Genomic DNA, 9,216 nt, shown 5'->3' on the forward strand with positions numbered 1-9,216 from the left:
AAATGTCTTTGGCACATGAGATGACATTTCTTGACTTAGTAGAGAGCAAAAGAATCATATCTCAGCATATCGCTTTCCCAAAGATTCTCTTATTGGTGGTTGAAAGTTGCAAACTAACAAAAAATCCCCATGAAAGAAGAACATTTGGGGATAAGAAGACATGTCACTCAAGAGTACATGCTTTTCTCACATTCTTTCCAACTTTAATCTTCTAATATCCTCACTGTAGTGATGACAACCACAACATAGATTTTCTGACCTATATTGGTAACAACACTGCTGTAAAAATAACAGCAGCAGCAACAATGACAGTAATCATTAGATACCATGTATTCGCGTCATCAAATGTGAGAGGCACTATGTTACTGCTTTACAAATGTTATCTTAAGTAATCTTCATCATAACCTACTCTGAAGTAGGTAACATTACTCCTATTTTAGAGATTAATAAATTAGATGTAGAAAAGTGAAGTAATTTGCCCCTTAATCCCACTTCTCAGAAAGTTTTTGTGTTTACCGTTACTCTCTTTTCTTTTCCTAAATTGATTCTAGGGATATTATTTTGTTTAAGAGAACATGATGCTGACAATATTTTATTTAATTCAGTACTGGCATTCCTCTTAGCCAGAGTCATAAATAATGTCAGATCTCCCCTCCCACCCCACCTCCCAGGAGGAGCTAACTTAAAGTTAGCTTCTTTCAGATTGGTAATTTAATTCAACTGGGCCAGGATTCAATGAGGGGCTAGAAAGGCCACAATGTATACTATGCTATGAGAATACAAGGTTGAGCAAGAGACTGTCCCCGCTTCACAGAGCTTGCATTAGTATTGTCACGAAAGCCTCCTCTTTAGGGACAGGTTACATGGTACATGCTTTCTGTAGATGCTTCAGGTACAATTTTATGAGGCGCTAAGCTTATCCTTTGCTCTCTGAGAACAGGAATCAAATTCAGCCACATGATCCATTTGAAACATTGTCTAGAAATAGTAAAGCACCAGTGACTCTTCATAAGTGATCCTCCTGGCATTTGGTGGTCAAATGTTTGCAGATAAGAAAAACCTCTTCTTTTCTAATCACAAACGGAAATATAGTAATTGCTACTGGATTCCTGCCTAAACAACCTTTAGGGGAAGGTTTGAGGTGAAAGGCGGCAGACTAGTCAACTAATGAGAAAGCACAACCCTGGGGCAGTCACTGGTCTGAGTAATATTCAACTTACTGGCAAAACATTGAGTAAAGAAATTAGCAGATTGGGCAATGATAAACCATGGACAGGCAAAGGTTGTGAAGCTACTAAGATTTCTTGGGTTGGAAAACAAGGTCAAGAAATTTAGCATTGCCAAATAGCATCTTATTTCAATGGAAAAAAATATGCTGGTACTGCATTCAGAAAAACTAATGGCTACTTCTAGGGAGTGATAGCCATCCAGTGAGCCCAAGGCTGGGATGTTTTTACTGATCCTAAACCTAAGAGGGGCAGTATTGGTCCTGTTTTTAAGGTGAAGAAACAGAGACGATAGAGGGCTAGGGTTGGGTCATTCCAGCTCATGACAGCCAATTGTTAAATTTTCAAATTTTCAAGAATTTTTTTTTCTTTTCTTTCTTTTTTTTTTTTTTGGAGATGGAGTCTTGCTCTGTCCCCCAGGCTGGAGTGCAATGGCACAATCTTGGCTCACTACAACCTCTGCTCCCCGGGTTCAAGCGATTCTCCTGCCTCAGCCTTTCGAGTAGCTGAGATTACAGGCAAATTTTCAAGAATTTTGAAAGCTGATTATTAAACTATTGGTAGTTTGAAATAAACCATGGTTGGAGTCTTTATAATGAGGAAAGAAGCAAACACTATAAATTAAGCCTGTTGTTTTCTTGTGGAGAGCTGGTTTTCCAGCCCACTGCTATTCAGAGAGTTTAGTTATTTGTTCAAAGTCACTCTATTCTATAGTCAATCCAAAATCTGAGTTTTAATTTGCTATGCTATATTGATTCATTTCCACTGTAAGAGGAGAGATATAGCTTAAGCTATCCAAATGCCTGATAATAGAAATTTAAAGCCAATCATTAGGTATCCTTCCATGTACCAGGAATTCGTAACCTTTCACATTTTCCAACTTTGCCATAGTTTTCATACTCTTTCTCCAATTTCTGTTTTTGAGTCTTCATCCGACTCTTCTGCATGAGCCATGTTCTTAGCGACACATTATAGTAAAGCACTTAAGTATTTCTGCAAATTACCTGGAAACAGATATTTTGGAGGCATCTATGTAGTGTTGCTAACATTGACCTTTCCTCCTGGCTTGCTAGTCTTACCTATGACAACTTGGAACTCCATCCTTGTTCTTGTTTCCCAAGGCTTGGCCCTCTCAACACCATAGTTCAGTGTGTTTTTGTGCATTACCATTTCACCCTTGTCATCAAAGGAGGAGTTTCCAGGCCACTAGAGATCTTCCCAGTGAGGGAGGAAGGGCAGCTTTAGAAGATCACGAACGAGGTTTGAGTGTTCTTTATATGAAAACTCCTGTGTAACTCTTTTCCTTTCTCTGGGGTAGAGGTCAGTGGGGCAATGGCAGCTCTGACCCTCCTTCTTTCCTCCTTTCTTGCTCATAAATTTTCAACTTCATCAGCACTTGTATCCAGTGATCTTGAAAATCTGTAACTGCCTCTTTCATCTTTCTTTCTTTTTCTTTATGTCTTTCTAGAGCTTGATGTCTTTTTATTTCCTCCCTTTGGCATTTTTCTTCTTTCTCAAAATCATTCAGAAAATATGGGATTATAGTCTTAACTAGTGCAATCTAAACTTCTGAAATCTCACCATGTACAGGGTTATCTAGCGTGGGTGCCAGGTGGTGGGTGTAGCTACAAGCACCAGTCATCTGATGAGCTGCTCCCTTTTAGGCTCCTAGGTTACTGGGGTAAAGATTATACTTTGTTTTGTCCTCTGGCTTTTTGCTTAAGTGAGATAACTGCTTTCTTCACATGTTAATAAGAAGTGTATTCAAATGGCTCATGAGTGTAATCTCAGCACTTTGGGAGGCCAAGGCAGGCAGATCACCTGAGGTCAGGAGTTCGAAACCAGACTAACTGACATGGAGAAGCCCTGTCTCTACTAAAAATACAAAAATTAACCAGGTGTGGTGGCACACGCCTGCAATCCCAGCTACTCCGGAGGCTGAGGCAGGAGAATCGCTTGAACCGGGCGGGGGGCCGGGGGGGCAGAGGTTGCGGTAAGCCAAGATTACGCCATTGCACTCCAGCCTGGGCAACAAGAGCAAAACTCTATCTCAAAAAAAAAAAAAAAAAAGTATCAAATTTATATAAATGGAAGAAATAGGAATATCACAAAAAATAGGAATTCTCTAAAAGACAATAATTCTTATCGTGTAAGGTATATTTGGCTTACAATATTTTAAAGGAAATGGAACCACAGTTCAGAATGGAAGTCTCCTTCCAATCATTCTTCTTTCCTACCCATCAGGCCAGAGATGACCCCAGCCAAGTCAGCAGACACTGAGTCAGGAGCTCTCCACCATTCCTGTAGCCAAACCAGCAAGAACCATAGTGGAAACAAAAAGCCAGAAACTGCAAACACTGCAGGATGAGAAAAAGAAATCTCATCTCTGTAGTGAGAAGTAGTATGTTCCTGGGAATGCAAGTGGTGAAGAATAAAGGATGGAGAGGAAGGTAGTAGAGAAAGAAAGTAAAAGTAAACATAAATAAAGAGACCTAGGGAATCAGGAAAACTACAAAGGTCACACCCAAAGGCCTCACAGTAAGAACTCCCTCCCTGATGCTATCAGGTGATGATACCAGATGACATGAGCAGGGGAAACATTCAGGACACAGCCAGTCCCACAGCAACTTCATTACAGACTATGAAGCCACAAGGAACCTAGTGGAGACCCGGAGTCAGTGGCCCAGTCAGAGAGAGATTATGATGTCAGTATCTTGTAATGTACACCAAAGGAGAGAAGAGGCAGGTATCTAATGGGTAATTTTACCCATTAGATGTCACAGATCTAATGGGTAATTTTTATGTAATGTATACACCTTGGCTCAGCTTCCAAAGAATGCCAGTTACACACCCAGCTTCAGGATATTAAAGGCATGTACAAGGCACTAAATAAAGACCATTGAAAACCTGGCTCCTTATATGTACTCAACTTCTGAGTAAGGGCCCCACCAAGTATGATTGTTTTCTACGTGCCGATATCCAAATTAAAGGGACGTAATCACATCACATCACTTTGGTTAGAAAATGTGAATTGCCAATCCAGTATCTATTACCCCTCTACTTTTTAAAACAGTTTTACTGAAGTATAAACAACATAAAATAAACTGCACATATTTAGAGTATACCATTTGATAAGTTTGGGTATTGAATTATACCCATGAAACCATCACCATAATCAGGAGAGTGAACATATCCATCATTCCCCAATTTATCCTCCTGCCCCTTTGTAATTCCTCCTTCTCACCCAACTCTCTCTGTAGGCAACCACTGACTTACTTTCAGTCATTAGGGATAAGTTTGCATTGTCTAGAGTTTTATATAAACGGGATCACAGGGCATGTAGTTTGAACTCTTTCTCTCAGCATAACTATTTTGAGATTTGTCTAGCTTTCTTATATATCAATGATTCACTCCTTTTCATTACAGAGTAGTATTTCATTGTTAGGATGAACCACATTTATTTATCAGTTCCCCAAAAGATGGACATTTGGGTTGTTTCCAGTTTTCATCTATCACAAATATAGCTATGAAGATTCACTTTATTTTTTACCAAAAATAAAGCAAACAATCACATCCCTGACTTTGTTCTAAACATCGACATTACCAGTTGGGGCTGCATGATAACTCCATAGTTCTTAGGTGCTTTTGCCATCACGGGCCCCTTCCTCCATTTAAATAATAAAATTAAAATTATATTTTACAACTGCACTGTTAAACACAATCCTGACAATTTATTATTGTACACTCATATTTACCGTATTCACTTTTTCTTCTGATTTTAAAAGAAATTAAATGAAAAACATTTTTGTAAGTCCCTAAAAGTATGGTGAGCCCTAGGTGCCTGCTATGCCTAATGGATAAGTTGACCCTGTGCCCAGCTAAAAGCACTTTTTGTTTTTGAAACGGAGTCTCACTCTGTTGCCAGACTGGAGTGCAGTGGCGCGATCTTGGCTCACTGCAACCTCCACCTCCCAGGTTCAAGCCATTCTTCTGCCTCAGCCACCTGAGTAGCTGGGACTACAGGCACATACCACCACGCCCAGCTAATTTTCGTATTTTTAGTAGAGACAAGGTTTCACAATGTTGGCCACGATGGTCTCGATCTCTTGACCTTGTGATCCACCTGTCTCAGCCTCCCAAAGTGCTGGGATAACAGGCCTGAGCCACTATGCCCGGCCCTAAAAGTGCTCTTTACCAGACTCTCTTATGCAAAGGGTAGCCTGCAACATCAGCTCAGAGTTCCTAAGAATTCTGGAAGGGATGATTCTTCACTCTTCTTTATTCTTTCTGCTTAGTTTTAAGGATGTGAAATCCATAGATTCAGCAGCTATCTTGCAACCATGAAGTGACGATGTCTTCTTACTAAGGATGGTAGAGCAGAATACAGGAAAATATTTTTCCTAATGGTATTTTGGGCTGCAACATTACACAAGTGTCTTGTTAGATGAGAAAAAAAAATCCTACTTGTTTAAGCTAATGGGGGTTTGGTTTTCTGTTATGAGCAAGTAGCTTCTCTCCTAAGTCATTCACTGCTGCAGGACCTCAGCACTGTTTTGTGGGTTAGACACAATGTCAGCACATCATACAAATCGGTCCTAAACATCAGGGAGCAGCGTAAGGACCTGGAAACTTATGTAGTAACCACAGCACAGAGGGTGAGTGTAAGACTTAATAATTCTCCAAGAATAAATGTAGTGTGGAACTTCTGCTCAACCTCCCAGGTGTGTCTGTAAAGCAGGAGGACTGGCAGCAGCCACGCTGGCTGTCACAAGGACATGGAAGTGCTCGCTCTATAATGAGACAGAATCTTGAGATCCAGGCATTTGCTGCATACACTTGGCCAATCCTGCACTGTTTACAGTTGCTGGGAAATCCTGAGGGGAAGAGTGTAATAGGAAAGAGAATTGACTCAATATTTTCAGGGATATGTAGCTCTGGGATAGACCCTTCAAAAACGGGGTAACAGGCCACCTTCTATTGCTCCAGGTTCATGCAGGATGAACGCCCTGTGGAAGAGGACCAGGGCACAAGCTTGAGGTAGTCCCTAATCTTGCTGTATTGGCATTCCAGTGGGTGGCAGGGAGGTGTCCCTGGATCCCTGGGCTGTGCTGAATTCCTTAGTAATCCTAGAGTAGCAAAAGAAAACTCAGCCCTGCAAAATAAAAACTGTAACAGAAAAGTTTCTTGATGTCACTTGTAGGGCAAAGATGAAAAGGTTGAATGTGTAAAGAACAGCAGTTTCTACAAGTCTAATATGAATAAGTCAGACAAGTTATTTTTGGTAAAAGGCTTTATGAGAGGCCCTACTCTACTGGGACTGATGATGAGGGCAATATCTTTTATATATTCATTTTCATTTTTGTTTATTTTTAATTTTTTTACATATTCAGCAAACACCTTTTAAGTACTAGGTTTGTAAAACACCATGAGAAAGTCAGTGACCAGGCAGGACAAATTAGACAAAACCAAAGACAAAATAGGCCAAGAAACTAACAATAGCCATAATGAAAACATAATGAGGCATGGGAGGCACTGTGAGTATTTAGATTCCTAAAGTTGTCTGCATATTGAAATCTCCTGAAAATCTTTTAAGAATTCAACCACAATCTCTGGGATGGGACCAGTAGGTTTTGAAGCTCCCCAGGGGATTTTAGTGTGCAGACAGGTTTGGGAACTACTGATAGAGGAAGGGAGCTCTTGTTTATCCAAAAACAATTCAGGAATATTTTGAGCTGAGCCTTGAAATCATGCTACTCGAAGTGGGGTCCCTGGGAGCTTGTTAGAAAAGTAGAAACTTGGGACCCACCCCTGAGCTACTCATTCAGGCCTGCATTTAAAACAAGATCCCCAGATGATTGTGGATGCACTAAAGTTTGAGAAGTACTGCAAAGGAAAACTCAGACAGGCTATGCTAGGAAAGCAGGTATTACCTTAGTATATAGTATATGTAGAGGAGAAGAGGGAGGAAAGATTGGGGAAGTACACCAGGGCCAGGCAGTTGAAGACCTCGGATCCTCTTCCAAAATATACCTCTAAGATGATATGTGTATTCTAGCAACGCTGCCAGAGAGGAAATGCTTTAGACCTTTCTCTATATGTTTGACCTCAAAAAAATTAAGAAAATCCAATTCATTGCCCTTTATCAAAATGTTTTGGAACCCTATACGGCTTATTCACATTATCCAACTTAGTCATTCTCTTTATTCTTTGAATATACAACTGTTTTCAGACATTCAATTAACTCCTAAAGAATAAATATTTACTATAACTAGAGATATTCAGAGAAAGGTACTAAGGGCTCTATCGATAATCTGAAAAAAATATTTTCAGCATTAGTGGAGTGTATAGCCTTGCTAGGTAACTACCGTAAAGAACACAACTATTGTAAAAAACATGGCCGGGTGCCATGGCTCAAGCCTGTAATCCCAGCACTTTGGAGGCTGAGGCGGGTGGATCACGAGGTCAGGAAATCAAGGCCATCCTGGCTGACACCGTGAAACCCCGTCTCTACTAAAAATACAAAAAAATTAGCCGGGCGTGGTGGTGGGTGCCTGTAGTCCCAGCTACTCTACTCGGGAGGCTGAGGGAGGAGAATGGCGTGAACCTGAGAGGCGGAGCTTGCAGTGAGCCGAGATAGCACCACTGCACTCCAGCCTGGGCGACAGAGCAAGTCTCCGTCTCAAAAAAAATAAAAAATAAAAAATAAAAAAAAAGACCGGAAGCCGAGACCTTAGTTCTCTTTCCCATCTTGCAAGATGGCGGGTGAAAAAGTTGAGAAGCCAGATACTAAAGAGAAGAAATCCAAAGCCAAGAAGGCTGATGCTGGTGGCAAGGTGAAAAAGGGTAACCTCAAGGCTAAGAAGCCCAAGAAGGGGAAGCCCCATTGCAGCTGCAACCCTGTCCTTGTCAGAGGAATTGGCAGGTATTCCCGATCTGCCATGTATTCCAGAAAGGCCATGTACAAGAGGAAGCACTCAGCCGCTAAATCCAAGGTTGAAAAGAAAAAGGAGGAGAAAGTTCTTGCAACTCTTACAAAACCAGTTGGTGGTGACAAGAACGGCGGTACCCGAGTGGTTAAACTTCGCAAAATGCCTAGATATTATCCTACTGAAGATGTGCCTGGAAAGCTGTTGAGCCACGGCAAAAAACCCTTCAGTCAGCACGTGAGAAAACTGCGAGCCAGCATTACTCCGGGGACCATTCTGATCATCCTCACTGGACGCCACAGGGGCAAGAGGGTGGTTTTCCTGAAGCAGCTGGCTAGTGGCTTGTTACTTGTGACTGGACCTCCGGTCCTCAATCGAGTTCCTCTATTAGGAACACACCAGAAATTTGTCATTGCCACCTCAACCAAAATCGATATCAGCAATGTCAAAATCCCAAAACATCTTACTGATGCTTACTTCAAGAAGCAGCAGCTGCGGAGGCCCAGACACCAGGAAGGTGAGATCTTCGACACAGAAACAGAAATATGAGATTACAGACCAGTGCAAGATTGATCAGAAAGCTGTAGACTCACAAATTTTACCAAAAATCAAAGCTGTTCCTCAGCTCCAGGGCTACCTGCAATCTGTGTTTGCCATGACGAATGGAATTTATCCTCACAAATTGATGTTCTAAATGTCTTAAGAACCTCATTAAATAACTACAAAAAAAAAAAAAAAAAGAACACATTTATCTGTATGTCAAGGCTCGGGTATGTATACAGTCAAGCCCCCATATCCATGGGGAATTTCTCCCAGGACCCCTGTGAATACTAAATCTGAAGATGCTCAAATCCTTGATATAAAATGGATTAATATTTGCATATAACATGCACATCCTCCCATATACTTTAAATCATCTCTAGACTATTTATAATACACAATACAATGTAAATGCTAGGTATATAGTTGTTATTTTTTATTCATATAATTTTTATTGTAGTGTTTTTTCAAATATTTCTAATTTGCACTTGCTTGAATGCACAGATATGGAAATCGTGGATATA

The 9,216-nt window shown here is 40.8% G+C and overlaps 1 pseudogene; it reads left to right on the forward strand.

Annotated features, from left to right (window-relative positions):
* Window positions 1–7,981: 7,981 nt before the first annotated feature.
* Window positions 7,982–8,846, forward strand: LOC104660596 (annotated as a pseudogene).
* The last annotated feature ends 370 nt before the right edge of the window (window positions 8,847–9,216 follow it).

The sequence above is a fragment of the Rhinopithecus roxellana genome, chromosome 3, assembly GCF_007565055.1.
Source record: "Rhinopithecus roxellana isolate Shanxi Qingling chromosome 3, ASM756505v1, whole genome shotgun sequence".
In the NCBI taxonomy this organism is placed as follows: Eukaryota; Metazoa; Chordata; class Mammalia; order Primates; family Cercopithecidae; genus Rhinopithecus; species Rhinopithecus roxellana.